The 19,429-nt window shown below is 45.0% G+C and overlaps 1 long non-coding RNA gene across 1 annotated transcript; it reads right to left on the bottom strand.

Moving 5' to 3' along the window:
- Nucleotides 1-323: 323 nt before the first annotated feature.
- LOC146839228 (uncharacterized) lies at nucleotides 324-2,001 on the bottom strand. The gene is made up of 3 exons (XR_014960818.1): nucleotides 1,932-2,001; nucleotides 1,207-1,260; nucleotides 324-700 (listed from the first exon to the last, which is right to left on the bottom strand). It is a non-coding gene; the product is annotated as an uncharacterized LOC146839228 (long non-coding RNA).
- Nucleotides 2,002-19,429: the final 17,428 nt, after the last annotated feature.

Below are 19,429 nucleotides of genomic sequence, written 5' to 3'. Positions count from 1 at the left end.
GCCAGGATGGTTTATGAATTATCAATAGCATAACACTGTCCCCTTTAAAGCTTTTTGTGCCAGTATATGCTTTTTGAACTCGTCGGCTAAGGCTAAGGCAGGGGCATGATAGACTTTGGAAGTACGGGACACTTGGAAACCACTCGGATCAACCCAAGAGACAGAGTTTGGAAATGATAATCCAGGATCTTTGCTGTAACGACATCTGAGAAAGTACATTTATGATAACTCTCTTTTAAACAATGTTTTCTCTCCTCTGAATCACAGGAGACTGAAACAAAAGCTTGCACTTGTAAACTAAAGGTATTAGTCTTCTTGGCAGTTCTGTCACATCACATCACGTCTACGGATTCTGATCTGTTGGGGAGGGTTGGGTGTCCAAAGCATTTCTCATAAACCATCAAATAGAGTATGCAAAACTGAGTATTCTCAAGTGCACGGCGTGGGTATCAATTGTGCCCAATGTTCTCATCAATCTCAGTTACTAACACTTGGCAAACATTTATGGTCATTTTACTTTAGGGATTTGACAATTTTCGCATTCAGCAACTTTTTCCGCTCCAAGTTCCTCACCATTCCAGGCACATAGAATGTGTTTCTCCTCTAGAGCTCGAGAATGTTTTAACTTTCCTTGAAATAATCCTTTTTGTTGTGTTTCACAAAATTTAAACCTTCTTTCTTCTGTTCATGCTTCTGTCACCTGTAGAAATGGAGTCAAAAATTGTAAATGAACACAAAGAAAAAATATTTGGACCTTATACTTTGCACAAAGAAAGTATTAACAAAAACAAAATAGGAAATCAGTTTGAGTTGCATTTCTGATAGTGGTAAAACAGTGTGGATCGGGAGCTTGGGATCACTGGAAATCAAGGATGTGAGAGCAAAAGAAGTGAATATTTAAGAAAGAAACGCAGATTCTCAGAAGCAGCCAACACTATCAATTTACAATTTTTATGGCAAAGACTGGCGTCATAGTGAGATATTTATAATTCTTTTAATTAATTATTAGATGTTATGAACTCCCCTGCCCACCTAGACTGTTAATCTATTCATTTTTTTTACAGTGATCTAGGAAGAGACATTTTATTGAACGAAGGAATTGGCCTTGTTTCACTCACTGCTTTAAATGCCACCGTAGACTGAGGCCGTGTCCAGTTTGCTCAGTGGAATTCACTATTTCAAATTGTGCGGATGATAAGGACTTACTTGGTGGACCAGAACTCATCACACTCCTCCGATGGGACGCGGCCACTGCAACACCTGAAAAAGAGAAAAAAACTGCAGAACAGTAAAGGAAAACAGTAAAGGAAAACAAAAAGGGTCAAGAAAAGAAAAACACAAAACAGAGGAAAGAGAAAAAAGGCTATCTTCCACTCTCACCACAGGGGTCCAGCACAGGAAACTCTGCAGCAGATGCTTGTGAACCCATAAGTTACTTCTAAAGACAGTGCCCCCAAGGTCAGCACCAGGATAGGCTCCACCTGTCGCACCACCCTAAAGCAAGCCCTGTGTGCATGTGTGTCCACGTACATGTACTGGTTCTTTTGCTTGTAGTTGACAAGACAGAAACTGGCAGGATGGGAGGACGTAAAGAGATGGAAGTCAGATCCAGAGATAAAAGACACCAAAAGAACGGACAGAGGGAGGATGGTATCACATGGTGTAGAGGAGGAGACAAATGTGCCAATAGTTAAGGAACTGCTGGGCAATACTGACATAAAAAAGAATTGGATCTGCACTACACCCCCAACATGTTTCAGGAAGAATGTGGCTCCATCAGGGGATTTTCAGAAGTTTGATAACAACAAGAATAGTGCACAGAGGGAGTCAAATGTTGAAGTTGAAGAGACAAAAAAAAACAGAGATCAAGAAAGGGAATAGAGAAAGAAGAAACAGGAGCAAAGGAAACTTAGAGTTATAGGAATCCTTACCGGACAGTTATAGTATTTATTTTTCCTCCAAGGATGGCAGCCACGCTGCACTGCCTGGTCATCCCAGAATATCTTTGAAAGGTAGTAAAGAAATGGTTTTACATCAGACGACAATCACACTTCATCACATTTTCCAAATAACTGTCCTGAACTTCTAAAACAAAAGAATCTCTTGATCTCTGGAGGCCATTGTGAAGCAACTATGGTTATGAAAAAATACTTTTTGGTTCACCAAGAACCATGATCCCTTGCTGGAAAAAGTCTCTGTGAATATGGAGTGCACCCACAGTCTCAGAGAACGAACCCTAACAACCCAGTCCACGTCTTCTTAACCCCTATCTTTCCTTTTACAGCCCATGGAACTTGCAAATCAAAACAATCTGGTTCACAAAAGGTATGTTAAAGTCCTCGTACATAATTCTGTCCACCGTTCATAAATCAGTCAGCCAGACTCTTATATTTATAGAAACCTTGCTCTCGGAGCAACAGCAATTCAAGTTCAAGCTGATGCAGAGTTCGAATGCTGAGCAATGTAAGCAACGAGGCATCAATATGTTGGCGCTTTTTATTTATAAATTATCTAAAGGGATGATGCGGAGGGTCAGTGTTTTGTGAGCCCTACAGGACGGCGACCCAAGGACTATAATTTGTAATAAATCCTTCGCAAAACAAAGCTTAGAATATTGAAATGTTGAGACCTCCATTGAAGACAACGGAGCAGCAGCAGCCGATACAACCTGATATAGGCCCGCTGCTCTCAACATTACAATGGCATAATACACAGCCTCTGCCCCTCTCTTTCCCTTACCTTTCCGAAATATATTGATTTTGCAGGAGAAGGCAGAAGATATAGCCTGCAGCAGGGCACAGAGGAGCCTCCCCCCTTCCTCCTCCTGCAGCTCGCAGTGTCACTAGAGTCTCGGAAGGAGGGAGGGGGGATCTTCTGCATCTCCCTGGCTCACCTGAATGATAAAAAGTTTAGCCAAGCCCAGGGAGAACCAGGGGCTGACTTTAGCCTCCTTTCACAGTTATTGCTGTGAATGTTCAACAATTAACCGCCATGGTCCTGCATGCGGCTGTTAATTGTTTAACATTCACAGCAACAGCTGTGATACAAAGGCTTCGGAGTACCGGAAGTGTTTCAACCCCCTCGGTCTCTGGGACACCTTTGTTTTATTAATGAACACATTCTGCCCTCATGGGGCAAACAGTGTAATGACCTTATAGTCAGCCATAGCAGGCAATACTGCCCATTAAAGGACCACTCCCTTGGTAAAATGAATAATTAATTGTGACTTTTCACCTGAAAGCCAGAGATTGGACCATACAATACATGGGACTACAATAGTATTACTTTTTCTCAGGTTCTCAACTATCCACTTGTTTTTTTTATTCCCAGGATTGGAACGTTTCATGGGCTCCATATCGCTTCCTTTAGAATGCCCTGCTTAATAATTTTATCTATGACAGGTGTATGACCTCCTCTGCTTCACATGTACGGTTGTACTGAGGAGTGTGTGGACACACTGCATTCGGTTTCACTGTGATTTAATCTGGCTCTGCACTTTTAATTAATCCAGATTTCTTTCCTGTAAAATTCAAGCCTCTTGATTTTTCATGCAATTTAAATCTGGAGGTAAATTCTCTGTAATATAGAGTCTTCACATCGTGTTTGAATACCAACACCATCCGGTGCACAGTAAATTACACAAGTCATTTTACAAGGTTATTCCCTAACATAATAACTGGATCTTAATCACAGTTTAAGTTTCTGGCCATTCATTTATGACCCAATGTTTACAGGAACATTTGCTGACAGCTTATTAGTTGTTTATTAGAAATGCCTACAACTTGGACTCCTTTCCCAAGAGGGGTGGGTTGGGAGCTCCTGTCAGTCTGACTGTGGAACGTGAAGCACATTTATTGATTAAAAGAGATGCCGGATTCCCATTTACTTCTTCTACAAAAGGGCCGCCCTGGTCTTCCTCTAGGACTGTACCAAGCATGCAATCCTTTTCCCGCCTCAGGTACTGTCATTGTGTCTGATTCAGTCCAGTAGAAACTCCTAGTGTAAGTGGACGTTGTGGAAAATCATTGTTAATCACTGAAGAATTTTGTTGAAATCTTAAATTTGTTGTGAATTTGGCCTTCTATTCTGTATTGGGCCATCGGGCCTGAAGGAATATTCCAATTTGACTGCCTTTGATTCTGCATGCTCGGCACAGAGGCCAGGTGGGCTGGGACCATTGGCTGAGACATCACATTCTGTGCCATCTGATTCATGTTCCCGTTTCCCATGTCTTATTCTGCACATTATTAATATTTTAGGTATTTATATTGCCAAGGTTAGTAAAACCGATACCTTGAGAAAAAAAATTCTGGATGCAACGGTAAAAGAAAGGCAGACACGAAACCACACGCGCCCTCTTCTGTCCGGTCTCCGACTTTGCTATATTGTGTAAATCTGCACTAACTTGTGTCGCTCTCATTATTTTTGATCAATTGACTTTCTTAAACCTTCGTCTTTGAATTAAATTATTAACTCTTTATACTTTTGCATTACAATCTTGGGTTATTTTGAGGCGCTTCACTCTGTGGCTCCTCAACTGGCCGGTTTACAACCAACTTTAACTCATTCCAGAAATCTCTTGGGACAATAATTTCAAAGACTATATTCAAACCTATGAGTGAAAGTCATTCTGAAACACCCACAAAAGGGTGAAACGAGAAAAATATATCACAGTGAAAGAAAGCATTATCCTTTCCACATGATGGTGATGTGAATATATGAGGGGATAAATGATAAAAAGCTATTGTTCATCCACAATGTTTTTCATTTCAGGTTATTTTGCAGGATATACTAGTTGTATATTTTGGTTAAATTGCCCGACCAGGGTACAGAGAAGAGTACTTGTGACAAGCAGGCATATGCACATTTATAATATCACCCATTGAGGTGCAACAGGGATCGGTCTGGTCTTGAGGAAGAAAGCCAAGGAGATGGCTTCTGAAACATGTCGACCTTGTAGAAAGTGACCCATCAAAGTACACCATCTACACCTAAACATTTTTACTATTCTCAGCTAGGGAAGTCAATAAAGTATATTTTTCCACTAGCCAGAGAATTTTTAAACCGTCACATGTGCATTTTTCACGATCCCACGCACTACACATATACACTAATCACTAAATTAAGTGCTCCCGCGTCTACGTAGGTAGTAGCACACCCCGTCCCGTAGAGGGGCGGGAAGACCCCAATTGAGGAAATATGAATTTTTATGATCAATTGTGTCCCCTATCTTAGACCCCAACGGCTCCATGTACGTGCTATAAGTACATGTATGTTCCCTCCACTTCCAGCTATGAAGACGCAAATACATTTGCGTCCAACGTTAACATGTCCTCTTTCAGATCCACCATGAATGGGTCGAATATTCCGTTCCTAAGTATGCTTTGCCACCGTCTTTATATGGTGCACCTTTCACGTTTTTCAGCTCTGGCGAGTTAGGCCCTGAATTCTGCCATCGAGCCTTTTCCTGCCTTCTGCCTCTGAATGCTCCAGCCTGGACCTGCATCTGTATCCATGACCTTTGTCTTACTCCCTGCGCGGCTAACGGTGCCTGGCTCGGCCTGTTGCCTGCCAAGACTGTATTTCGCCTTCAAGTTATCTGCTCCGCTCCTCGAAAAATACATTCCTGTCTAGTAGTTTAGGTAAACATCCTTCCAGCTGCAGAGCAAAGGGCCCGGCCTCACTGTCTCCGTGCAAGTAATTCATAGCTCCTGTTACCATGGTAGGCCCATGCCCCCTCGCATCTCATGTAGACACGTAGACGCTTATACACGCACTAGCAGTCAGCATAGAATAGCCTCTGCCCGAGAGACCTTTCCTTCCAGATAATACAGTCCCTTAAACACAAGATATTAGATACGATTTGGGATTAGGTTGTTCTGACATCCCAGACTTTTGTCTCCTCATGTAGGGCTAAATGTCAAGTCCCCTTCACCCTCCAGTTACACGTCAATCACACGTCATGCTGCTGCGCGCGCATCTCTGCCATGTATTTCTGCTGACATTGCAGGATTCTCTTATGGATCCACCCACCTGTGACATCCTCATAATGACGTTTCTAGTACACGCCCTTATGCACGCCTATTGTAACGCCTTTTTCATTACGTATGTGTATTCTTATCTCTCCTCTCAGCGGTTACGCCTTCTGCATCTGCCTCTACTGTAATGCATTGACTATATATATGATAACCTGTCAATAAAGTATTGTCTATCCCTTCCCGAACCTTCGTGGTGACGGAATCCGATTGCCTGGTTCGAACCAATTCCTTTTTAAGGAATAAAACCCCTTTTAAAACCTCAAATATCACGGATTCTGCCTCTTATTTTTTCTGAGTTATTCTTATTGAACTTTACCGCATAAATTAAGTATAGGTAATTTAAATTTACCACATAATTGGCGCCCGAATAGGGACTCCTCCCCCACCCCACGCGCCGGAGGTGCGTTGCAGGCCCGGTCCCCTGCCACAGCCGGACGGACAACTACGCGTACCCGCAGGATTTCCTGTACCTCCCTCAGGCCAACGGAGGTGACTGAGGCTGCGATCAACACCCAGACGAGGCGGTGAGGAGTGCGGAGGATCCCGACCAGAGCCTAGCTGAGAGAGCAAGATCCGAGGTATACAGAGGCCCACCAGGTTCCGAAGTTCCGAAGTACCTACGTCACGAGTCGAGTCCAGTCCAGTCCGGTCCAGTCCAGTTCAGAGTTTCCGAGGCCTTCCGTTCCGTGCTTCCCGGTGAGTACCGTTGCTGGGGACGCATCTAGACGTGCGCATTAATTTGTGCCGGTCAAGACGGGTTTGGGTACACAGACCCGGTCTGCACTGTTTTAGCGGTGTATCTGTACTGTTTAGCAGTACATCCAGTATTATGCAGTTAGCTAGTTTTATTCTAATTATCGTTGTTCGTTTTAAAATGTTTTAATGTGTTTTAAATGTCGTGGTATGAGTGATTGTTCGATCTTCATTACTGTGTTTATTGTATTAATTGTGTTCAAGTCCGAGTAAGAATCAAGTAGCAAGGTTTAAGATGCCGTTATTCTCAAAATTAAGACAGATAAAAACTAGAAAAGGGATACTCGAGGAAGCCGTTCCCATTCCACCTAGGGACACTCCAGGGTACTTTATGTACCATAAACATGGCCTAGATGCCGTATTATATCTCAATTTGTGGGTGGACTACACCAAGGATTTAGCAGAGAATCAGAGATGGCCCGCTGCTGGGACATGGGATGCAGATTGCATCATGAGAGTAGAAGAAGCATTATGGAGAAAGAAAGCCAGACAGTCACAGAAAGATGCCATTGAATTATGGCGTAAAGAATCGCATAGACGCACAGAGAAAGCGCTCAGAAAAGAAGAGAAAAGTAGGGAGGATTCAGACAAAGCCCGAGAAAACGTATTAGTTGAGGAAGGTATCCGAGTAAAAGCAGAACAAGTAGACAGACAACGAAACACTCTTATGAATGGTATGTATCCTCTTCTGGCCGAGGGTTTACCTAAGGCCACCCTGGAAGTACCAAAAGATCTGCCACCTTCATTGCTTCCGACTAAATTGCATCACAAGACCGCAAAGGACATTTTCCTTTCTTCCTATTTAGACGATGCAGCCCCCGAATATGTTAATGTTCCGCCGCCACGCACACCACCTGCTAACGGCGCTCGACCCCGAGATAATCTGCCCCCACCTCCGCAGCAACATACTCCTCCTCCCGTTCCAAACCTTCCGCCTGTTCCTCCACTCCTTCCTGCACCTATTCTCCCTACCTTACACCCAACAAATCCTTTTGGACCTGGCACCTCAGGAGGTGCGACAGGAGGATTTCATACGCCACCACCAACACATCGATTGACTTATAGGGATTTAGCACACCAACGTACACCTCAAACAGCGAATTACGACATACTTAATGAGCCTCTTACAGACTGTAGATATGATCCAGTACCCGGTAAAGACGACAGAATGATGCTATCATCAGTACGTCTACGACGAGTTGCGAACTATTTAATGATACTACCAGGAATGATTGATCATCTAGACAAAATATATCACTTTGTCCAAACAGGGCAAGGTCCTGAAAGTATTGGCGAGGCCATGGCATACCAGAAAGTGGACACGCAAAAACTGTTGTTACGCTTCTTCATAAACTGCTTGATAAGAAACAGAGATAGGCCTGGTTTAGACCCGGAAGAAATGAAAGCACTTAACAAATGGGGTCAGAATATAGCAGACGGAAAACATGATAAACAGAATAGTATAGAAAATATGTACCGAAGGATCCGAAAAACAGTAGAACAAATACATGAAAGAGGAATAGATGCAGATAAGACTGAATCCTCGGAGGAGGAGGAACAACCAGAAACGACAACAGGACAATTACAATTACCAGCTAGAGAAATGATAGCTTATGTAGGTAAGGGAAGATCTTTTAATAATTCAATGCGTCCGATACGTCCAGAAAGTAAGAGAATTTTTCAAGCAGCCATGCCAAATCCAAAGACCCCTGAACACTTATTTCAGGCTACTGATAAAATACTTCAAGAACGAATGGGGTACCATGTACTCGATTCTATGGATGAACAAGAATTAGCCAGGTCAGCAGTACAATGGGCTGACAGTTCTGATAAATATAGTGATGACGCGCTAGCACACACGTTTTTGAATCTTTCACCAGACGAACAGCGTTTAGCTGGTATATACATGATACAACACCTCCTTATATTGTATAAAAGCCAACACTCCGATCCTGGTCCCCTACCTGATATACTGATAGAACTACTCATGAAGAAATGGAGAGGTCTAGGTACCGATCTAATTAAAGAAATTCTAGAACATCGGCACAGATACAGTGCCTTCCTGTGTCCACAGCTTGATCCAGCTCCCTCATGGAAAGAAAAATGTATTACATAGACAGACAGAATCCCTTACGCGAAGTGCACCCAGTTAAAAGACATGTTACTCATGGGTGATTATACCTATCCTGACATTATGAAAATATTAAAAGTATTATTGCCTGCCGGTATTTACGAGAAACTCAAAGAAAAAGAATGGGAGGTGGGAGAGCAAAAGATTGATTGGGCTGCATTAGAAAACGAAGAAAATACCCGAACTCCAGGCCTAGGGCTTGGGGACAAAACTAAAGCGGTACCAGGATTGTTAGTACAAGTATTGCCACGTTTATTAACTACGAAAAAGGAAGACTGGGGTGCCATCTCAGCCTGCAAACAGAAACCCGATGAAGACACTAGTGATTTTTATTCCCGATTTGAAAAATGTTTTGGTATTAATAGCGGCCTGAAAGCAAGTAGCGATTCATATCCACATCTTTTTGTAACAAAATTAGTCGAGAATTCCCTGCCCCAGGTTAAGAACAGAGTATTGAAAGTCCAGAGCACTTGGCAAGCTAATACCCCTTCACAAATGTTACAAATGTTACAGTACCACCAGAATAGAATTAGAGAAGAACAAGAACACGAACAAAGACGTATGAAAGACACGAAAATGAAAATGCTCGTTGCTCAGTCAGTTCCAGCTGACGGTCATAAAAAGGGTGCGACACAGTCCAGTAATTCAGCGGCTCCTGTTAAAGGGACATGCAACTATTGTAAACAGCCAGGTCATTATATAAACGATTGTGCAGTTCTGAAACACAACATCTCTACGGGTAAAACCAAGGAGAGACCGCGTCCACCTAGACAGGATCAGATCCAACCACAAGTACCTCAGAATGTACAGCCTATGCAAGCTTCACAACAGACCGTAGCAGTACCACAGCCACAGCCTATTGCCGCAACACAAAACACGACACAACAGATGTACCAGTATGCACAAAATGACTATCCCGATTATCAGCGATACACATGAAACAGACTAGAGAGGGAGGTTGGCTTACCCCTTATTGAGGTTCCTGTAGATCAAGAGGGTCCTTATGTACATAGTCAAGTATTAGGGAAAGACAGAAAGTTTTTAATTGATACAGGGGCAAGCAGAACAACTATAAGTCACAACGAGGTTCCAGGGGCACCCCTCTCAGGCTCACAGAATGTTTCCCTTGGATTTTCAGGAAAGCCTATTGTTAACGAAGTATCGCAACCTCTTCCTCTTGCAGTTGGTCCATTGACACGGACTACAGATTTATTGCTTACAAAATCATGCCCAGAAAACCTGTTAGGTATAAAGACACTGAAAGCTCTAGGAGCTGTAATATGTTGTTCTCCGGAAGGGGTACGACTGTTTTTGCGTGACTTTAAAAGTCACTACGTATTGAGAGACATGGATCACCGGTTACAGAATGTCCCTGCACATTTATGGGCACAAGGCCCCACTGATGTAGGTTGTATGCACATTACACCATATCGAGTCACACTCAAAGCAGGAGTGGTATTACCACGAATTCGACAATACAAGTTACCTCCAGAGGCTGTAGTGGCTTTGCTGCAAATCATTGACGAGCTCATTGCACAAGGAGTGGTTGTGGAAACCGACTCCAATGTATGTAATTCTCCTATCATTCCAATTCTTAAACGTACTGATCCAAATGCACCCCCAGTTTATCGATTAGTTATTGATCTGCGCGAATTGAATAAATGCATTGTACCACAGTATCCCGTGGTTCCAGATATCTCTTCATTATTGACAGCTATTGATTCAGAAGCAACGTTCTTTACTGTAATTGACCTCAAGAACGCCTTCTTTAGCGTCCCAATCGATCCGGAAAGCCAATATTTGTTCGGATTCTGTTTAAATGGACGAAGCTTCAATTTGCACGCGCACCTCAAGGATTCACAGAAAGCCCCAGCATCTATAGCCAAGCACTGAGAAGACAACTTGACAGTGTCCACATGCCTGTTAACACTGCCCTGCTTCAGTATGTCGATGATCTGCTGATCACCGCCCGAAGCGAGCCCGAATGTGAAAAAGCATCACTGACGGTTTTACATTTTCTGGCCGACAGGGGGCACAAGGTGTCCCCTTCGAAGCTGCAATTCTGTGTTCAGCAAGTTGTGTACCTTGGGCACTTGCTGTCCAAAGGGGGGAGACAGCTCACACCTGACCGCATCCAGTTAATTGTAAACATGTCACCACCCAAGACACAAAAGGAGGTGCGGGCCTTCATAGGCCTCACTTCGTACTGTAGACAATGGATTCCCCAATATGCATTTCTAGCAAAGCCACTCATTCAGTTGACAACCCAGGAGGCAGCGACATCGACTGTCCTCCCTTGGACTCAGGAACATACACAAGCTTTTGAAGACTTAAAGAAAGCCTTATGTCAAGCACCTGTTTTAGCGACACCATGTTACAGTAAGCCTTTTACACTTTTTGTCACAGAACGTGAAGGTACTGCCTTGTCAGTACTCACTCAGGAACAAGCAGGTTCACACAAACCGTGTGCTTACTTTTCTAGCACATTAGATCCAGTAGCCCAGGCTCTGCCTGCGTGCTTGAAATCAGTCGCAGCGACAGCTTTAGCGATCAGACAAAGCGATTCCATAGTATTAGGACATCAATTGACAGTGCAAGTTCCACATTCCGTGGAAGTTCTTTTAAACCGAACACAGACCCAGCACTTGACTATAGCACGACTGACAGGTTATGAATTGACATTGTTTCAGCCACACATAGAAATCAGACGCTGTAGTACATTAAATCCTGCCACACTTTTGCCATTAAGTGGAACAGACCCATTGGCACATGATTGTATTGAAGTCATTACTATTACGACGAAACCCAGACAAGACTTGACAGACATTCCATTACCAGATCCAGACCTGACACTTTATGTGGATGGTTCATGCATGAGAACAAGTACAGGAGAGTTAGTGGCCGCTTACGCAGTCACGACAGACACCGAAGTTATTGAAACGAATTGTATTGACACCTTGTCAGCTCAAGCAGCAGAGCTCATCGCTCTGACACAAGCCTGTATTCAAGCCAAAAATAAGAGAGTTAACATATACACCGATTCACGTTATGCATTCGGAGTTGTACACGACTTCGGAGTCCTCTGGCGAGAGAGAGGTTATTTAACTTCTCACGGTGCCAACATTCAACACGGTCCCCTCATTCAAGCTCTGTTAGATGCAATACATCTGCCTACTGCGATATCTATCATGAAGTGCAAGGCCCATACAAAAGTCACCGATATCATTTCCCAGGGTAACGACCTGGCAGACCGAACAGCTAGGCAAACTGCTCAGAATCGGACTCATGCAACTGACTTGACAAAGACAATAGTTCCGACATCGACACACTGCATGACAGTTAGGGATCCCGCCCTTGATGTAATTGACATACAGACACATGCTACACCAGAGGAAATCAAGAAATGGACTGAACTAGGAGGGATCCAAACAGATCAGGGATGGATGACGAAGGGAAAATCTACATGGTTTCTCCCCGACTCCATGGTTCAAGTTATCATTAACACAATACATAGTCCAGCGCATCTAGGAGAGAAAGCTATGCTAGACAGTATTCAAAACATTTGGTTCAATAAACACTTACGAGCAGCAGCCAAACAGAAAGTGCGTACTTGCATGATTTGTTGTCAGTTCAACCCAGGTAAAAGTATTCCTGTAGAGCAAGGTGGATTTCAACCTCCCGATCACCCTTTTGAAGTCCTCCAGATGGATTATATCCAGATGGAACGTTGTTGAGGATTCAAATATGTTCTCGTAGTTGTATGCGCACTTTCCCGATGGACAGAAGCATATCCAGTCCCAGATTACACTGCCCCGACCACTGCCAAGCAGCTGGTTCGTGAATTCTTCCCACGGTATGGTTTGCCCCGTATCGTGTACTCAGATAACGGTCAGCCGTTCTCATCCGAGCTAGTGAAACACATTACACTCCTGTTAGGCTATCAGTGGAAATTCCACTGTGTCCGGCATCCCGAGGCAGCAGGTCTCGTGGAGCGTCATAATCAGACTCTGAAAATTCGACTTTCTAAAATCTGCAGAGAGAAAGGCGTCGACTGGATAGTAGCTTTACCAGTTGCGCTCTTTTACATGAGAATGATAGCACATTCTCGAACAGGGCTATCCCCGTACGAGGTGGTCTTCGGTAGGCCACCAAATATGTGGGGGACGCCTATACCTCGTAAAATCACTGATGTTGATTGTAATATGCTGACAGATTACCTTGCCTCCTTGATGTCTGCACTACAATCTTGTCGTTCACAGGTAGCTGCAGCCTTTCCCGACAACACCGAGGTGAAGTCCCATGAAGTGGTTCCTGGCGATTATGTGTTTATAAGAAATTTCGACAGGAGGAGCCCGTTGGAGCCTCGCTGGCAAACGCCGAAATTAGTACTTCTGACCACGAGGACAGCAGTGAAGATTGAGGGTCGCAAGGGTTGGCTGCACTCGAGCCATATCAAGAAATTTCACGGACTGCCTTCTGATTTGAACTCTCAGCCTCCTCCACAGACTGACTCAAAACTCCCCCTGGTCGAGAAAACTGCTTCCCAGGAATATAAACTGAAACTAAGGTCTAGCAAGTCAGACAGTTTAATTGTTTAAGTCCTCCCCTAGGTGAATCGGTTAAATTAGTTTCTGACATGTATCCCCTAGACCGAAATAGAGAGAGAGATAGACAGAAACAGCTCAAGAAACGTGCATATTGTAAATCACTTCGTAGTCACCGTATAGTGACATTATTGATTATGTTTTTTCTAAGTCTTCTGATTATTGCTGCAAGCATACTGTTGCACATATACTACCCTATTTTCAAGCGTGCACATTCTGCTTTCAATGTTACTGCCGAACACTCTTTTAGCGAATTACCTCCGCATGAGTTGTCCTACAGACTTGCGCTGCGCAACAACACATTCATTTAGTATGTTACATCACTCCCATCAGGCCAACAACGCTACAAATTGTTGGATATGTGGCCGACTCCCTCCCTACCAGAAATACAAGGGAGTTCTGCCCCTCTTTCCGTACCCATTCACACACAATGGTTCCTGTGGTGCATGGTTTAGTTTGATTAATTCTTTAGATTCACATATCGTAGTTTACCAGGGCAACTGGGTATGGGGAAACCTGAACTTAGTTTTGCTTAAAGCCTGCTACCCTAACAAGGAGGGACTTCCCAAAAGGACAGGAACTGATCTAGAAAATGAAGTATATGGATTAGGTAACTTTACACTTAACCTCATGATTCTGAATGTTGAATCCGAAGCTGCACCAGTCTTGCCTGCTATGTCAGTATTACCAGTCAAAGGTGAATTATGTGTAAGAAAGAATGGTTCAGTACACCTGGGTCATAGTAAATGTACTACTGTGATCGAATTCAGTGATCAAGGCAAGTCTACATTTAGAGCTTCCCGTCATTCCTACTTCCTTTGTGGTCATACCGCATATATACGTTTACCTCTAGATTGGGATGGTACCTGTTACATTGCATTCCTTCTGCCACCTGTTTTCCTAGCCCCTCCTGATTATCATAGAAATACCCATCTAGTACACAATAGACCCCAGAGAGATCTCCCGATTGTCGACTACACTGAAACGGCATGGGAGCAATACACAGACTTCAATAAAGGTTTCTTTCCCTACATAGGTGCTGTCTTTAATAGTAAACTGATACGCAAATTAACCAGAACCCTTGAAGCAGTAGTGAATGAAACTACTTCTGCCCTAGGCAACTTAACGGAGGAGCAGTCTGCGATGCGGATTGTTGTTCTCCAAAATCGTCTTGTCCTTGACGTCATCCTGGCCGATAGGGGCGGAGCGTGTAGAGTCATCGGATCGAGCTGCTGTGTTTTCATTCCAGAAAACGCGCCATCAGTATATAAAGCCATAACTCGTCTTCATAAGATTGCAAGTCAGATACACCAGAATCCAGGCACCTGGACTTGGTCCGGTTGGTTCTGGAGTGTGTTGTCAGCCTGGGGATGGAAGGTCCTATCTTTCCTAGGTATTGCCCTTCTCATAGTATTCAGTTGCTGCCTGTGTCTACAATGTGGGCCAGCGATTTGCGGCCTGTGTGCCACATCATGTATTTCACATTCAAGTTCTCATTCAAAATCCCGTAAGAAGAAAGAAGAGCAAATGATGTTACGTGAACAGATTGATGGATTCCTGAGGATCGATATCTCATGAAGGGTCCGTAGGGGACAAGGAGGGAATGAGGAAATATGAATTTTTATGATCAATTGTGTCCCCTATCTTAGACCCCAACGGCTCCATGTACGTGCTATAAGTACATGTATGTTCCCTCCACTTCCAGCTATGAAGACGCAAATACATTTGCGTCCAACGTTAACATGTCCTCTTTCAGATCCACCATGAATGGGTCGAATATTCCGTTCCTAAGTATGCTTTGCCACCGTCTTTATATGGTGCACCTTTCACGTTTTTCAGCTCTGGCGAGTTAGGCCCTGAATTCTGCCATCGAGCCTTTTCCTGCCTTCTGCCTCTGAATGCTCCAGCCTGGACCTGCATCTGTATCCATGACCTTTGTCTTACTCCCTGCGCGGCTAACGGTGCCTGGCTCGGCCTGTTGCCTGCCAAGACTGTATTTCGCCTTCAAGTTATCTGCTCCGCTCCTCGAAAAATACATTCCTGTCTAGTAGTTTAGGTAAACATCCTTCCAGCTGCAGAGCAAAGGGCCCGGCCTCACTGTCTCCGTGCAAGTAATTCATAGCTCCTGTTACCATGGTAGGCCCATGCCCCCTCGCATCTCATGTAGACACGTAGACGCTTATACACGCACTAGCAGTCAGCATAGAATAGCCTCTGCCCGAGAGACCTTTCCTTCCAGATAATACAGTCCCTTAAACACAAGATATTAGATACGATTTGGGATTAGGTTGTTCTGACATCCCAGACTTCTGTCTCCTCATGTAGGGCTAAATGTCAAGTCCCCTTCACCCTCCAGTTACACGTCAATCACACGTCATGCTGCTGCGCGCGCATCTCTGCCATGTATTTCTGCTGACATTGCAGGATTCTCTTATGGATCCACCCACCTGTGACATCCTCATAATGACGTTTCTAGTACACGCCCTTATGCACGCCTATTGTAACGCCTTTTTCATTACGTATGTGTATTCTTATCTCTCCTCTCAGCGGTTACGCCTTCTGCATCTGCCTCTACTGTAATGCATTGACTATATATATGATAACCTGTCAATAAAGTATTGTCTATCCCTTCCCGAACCTTCGTGGTGACGGAATCCGATTGCCTGGTTCGAACCAATTCCTTTTTAAGGAATAAAACCCCTTTTAAAACCCCAAATATCACGGATTCTGCCTCTTATTTTTTCTGAGTTATTCTTATTGAACTTTACCGCATAAATTAAGTATAGGTAATTTAAATTTACCACATAATGATGAAGCATGACACTGAATCAGGTTTCAGTGTGTGAGGAGTATTTTACAATTTTTTGAACACTGCCCTTCCTGTAAGAGAAGGTCTTCTGATTTTTTCAGACACCATCATTTAAACACCTTAAGTAAGATTAAGCACACACCTATGCACATATATATGTTCATGTAGATCATGGTAGAATCCCTTTGTTGAATTACGATAACAAGAGGAGGGCGATTCTACCTTTTTCCTCTTCATTCCCCCTTTGATATTTAAACCTATCCAAAGCACCTTCAAAACAGTTACAATCTTCTCCACCTCTGAGCACCACTTTTCTGGTTCATTCTAAGCTTGTGGAAATTTGTTGTGAATATATAAAGATCAGCTCTCGACCACGGCACATGCACATACGCTTCTCCATGCACTTCTCAGAGGAAATTCTTTTACATCAACTGTTTCTTTTGTTTCCAAAACTGAGGCAACTGGATAACTGAGCTAGGTCCTGCTTCATCTATCCTTACGTCAAGGCGCTAGGGGGGGTGCAAGTTCTAGTCCATCCAGGAGAGGGTCTGTCGAAGAGCCAGATTTTGAGGTTTCTTGTGAAGATGGGGAGCAATGTTGGTTGTATGAGGTGGAGCGGAAGGGCATTCCAGGCTCTGGACGTGAGGAAGGAGAAGGAGCGGCCTCCTGATTTGGTCTTTGTGGTGCGGGGGACCATGGCGTAGGAGAGCTGGGCTGATCATAGGGTCTTTTGGGGTGCATGGAATTTGAGTCAGCTGTTCAGGTATGCTGGTCCGGTGTCGTGGAGGGCCTTGTGTGCATGGGTGAGCATCTTAAAGGTGACTCTAGCCTCGATGGGAAGCCAGTGGAGTGTGCACAGGTGCTGGGAGATGTGGCAGTGTTTTGGTAGGTTGAGGACCAGTCTTGCGGCAGCGTTCTGGATGTTATGTAGCTTGCGGGTGAGGTTTTTGTTTATTTCGGCAAAGAGTGCGGTGCCGTAGTCGAGTCTGCTGGTGACCAGGGCATGAGTGAAGGTCTTTCTGTGTTCGAGGGGGATCCATATGAAGGTCTTATGTAGGAGGCGGTTGGGTGTGGAAACAGGAGGACGAGGCGGAGTTGATCTGGCGGTCCATTTTGTGCTCGAAGTCCAGGATGATTCCCAGGTTGTGTGCGTGGTTCATGGGGGTTGGAGGGTTTCCGAGGGCGGGGGCCACAAGGTGTTGTTCCATGCATCGAGGTTTGGGCCCATGATGAGTACTTCTGTTTTGTTGGTGTTTAGTTGTAGGCAGCTGTTTTTCATCCATTTGGCAACGGCTTCCATGCCTTATCGAAAGTTGTGTCTGGCGGTGTTGGGTTAGTTGGATAGGGAGAGGATGAGTTGGGTGTTGTCTCCGTATGACACAATGTTGAGTCCGTAGGTTATGACGATGGGGGCAAGTGGAGCCATGTAGACGTTGAAGAGCATTGGGCTGAGGGAGAAACCCTGGGGGACTCTGCAGGTGGTAGGTGTAGGGTCCGAGAGGAAAGGGGGGAGCCTGACCGGATGCATTCTGCCAAAGAAGAAAGAGCGGATCCAGTCGAGGGCCTTGTCCTGGATTCCTGCATCATGGAGTCTGCGTATTAGGGTGCGATGAGAGACTGTGTTGAACGCCGCTGAGAGGTCAAGGATGATGAAGGCTACTGGTTCTCCTTTGTCCAGTATGGTGCGGATGTCATCTGTTGCGGTGAGGAGGGCGGTTTCCGTACTGTGGTTGTTTCTGAATCCGGATTGGGAGGAGCTGAGGATGTTGTGCTCTTCGATGAATGTGGCGAGTTGGCTGTTGATGGCTTTCTCGATGACTTTCACTGGGAACGGGAGCAGGGAGATGGGTCTGTAGCTTTTGAGGTCGGTGAGGTCCGCTGAGGGTTTCTTCAGGAGTGGGGTTGACCTCGGCGTGTTTCCAGTCATCAAGGAACGAGGCGGTCGCCAGAGAGCGGTTGATGGTGTGGTAGAGCATGGGTGCGATGGTGTCGGTGGCTCTGTTGAAGAAGTGGTGGGGGCAGGGGTCCGTGGGGCACCGGAGTGGATTGACTTCATTGTCTTCAGTGGTGAGGGCTGTCCAGTTGTCATTCGCTGGCTTCGGGTATTGGGTGTGGTTGGTGAGGGTTCAGTGTGTTGGTTGTCTTCATCAAAGCTCTCGTAGATGCTCTTGATTTTGTGGCGGAAAAAAGTGCTGAATATGTCACAGAGGTCTTGTGAGGGTGGGATGTCAGTAGACTCACTAGTGGGTTGGGCGAACTCCTTGATAATGTTGAAGAGTTCTTTGCTGTTGTGCGAGTGTGTGGAGGTTCTGTCTTCAATTGCTTTTTTCCTCGTGAGTTGGTGGTGAGCGTTGGTGGCGGCTCTAAAGTTGTTGTGAGCTTCTGTGGATTTAGTGTTCCTCCAGGCATTTTCGAGGCGGTGGCGAGTGCATCTGGACTCTCGAAGTTTGGTGGTAAACCATCTTGCTTTCTTGGCGCTGGTGTTGTTTTTCTTGAGGGGGCTATGGTGTTGGCGCTGTCAGAGATCCATCTGTGCAGGGTTCGGGCAGCGGTGTTGGGGTCGTCGTTTTCTGCGATGGTTGGGGTGGAATTGTTGAGTGAGGAGGTGAGCTGGTCGTCGGTGATTTTAGTCCAGTTTCTTCATGGGAGCAGGTGGCAAGTGTTCTGAAGGTGAAGTGGACGCAACGATGGTCAGTCCATGGGAGTTCGGATGTGTGTCTGAAGGTGATGGAGTTTCCTGTAGTGAAGAGGGGGTCGAGGGGGTGTCCTGCTGAGTGCGTGGGCTCGGTCACGATCTGGCAGAGTCCAATGTTGTGGAGGTTGTCCAGGAGGGATGTGGTGTTGGGGTCCAGTTGGTTGTCGAGGTGGAAGTTGAAGTCTTCCAGCAGGGTGTAGTTGATGGATGCGATGGCCTGCAGGGAGATGATGTCTGTGATAGAGTTGGCGAAAGGTCAGTGGGGTCCAGGGGGTCAGTAGATGAGGGTTCCTCAGAGGGTGGTGGTAGGGCTGGCCAGTATCTTGATGTGAAGGTGTTGCATCAGGTCTGTGGGCATGTCGGGGAGTGTGCTCAGGCGGAGGGTGGATTTGTGGACGA

Source organism: Triturus cristatus, chromosome 4_2, assembly GCF_964204655.1.
Source record: "Triturus cristatus chromosome 4_2, aTriCri1.1, whole genome shotgun sequence".
Classification (NCBI taxonomy): Eukaryota; Metazoa; Chordata; class Amphibia; order Caudata; family Salamandridae; genus Triturus; species Triturus cristatus.
This window is presented reverse-complemented; position numbering and strand designations above follow the sequence as displayed.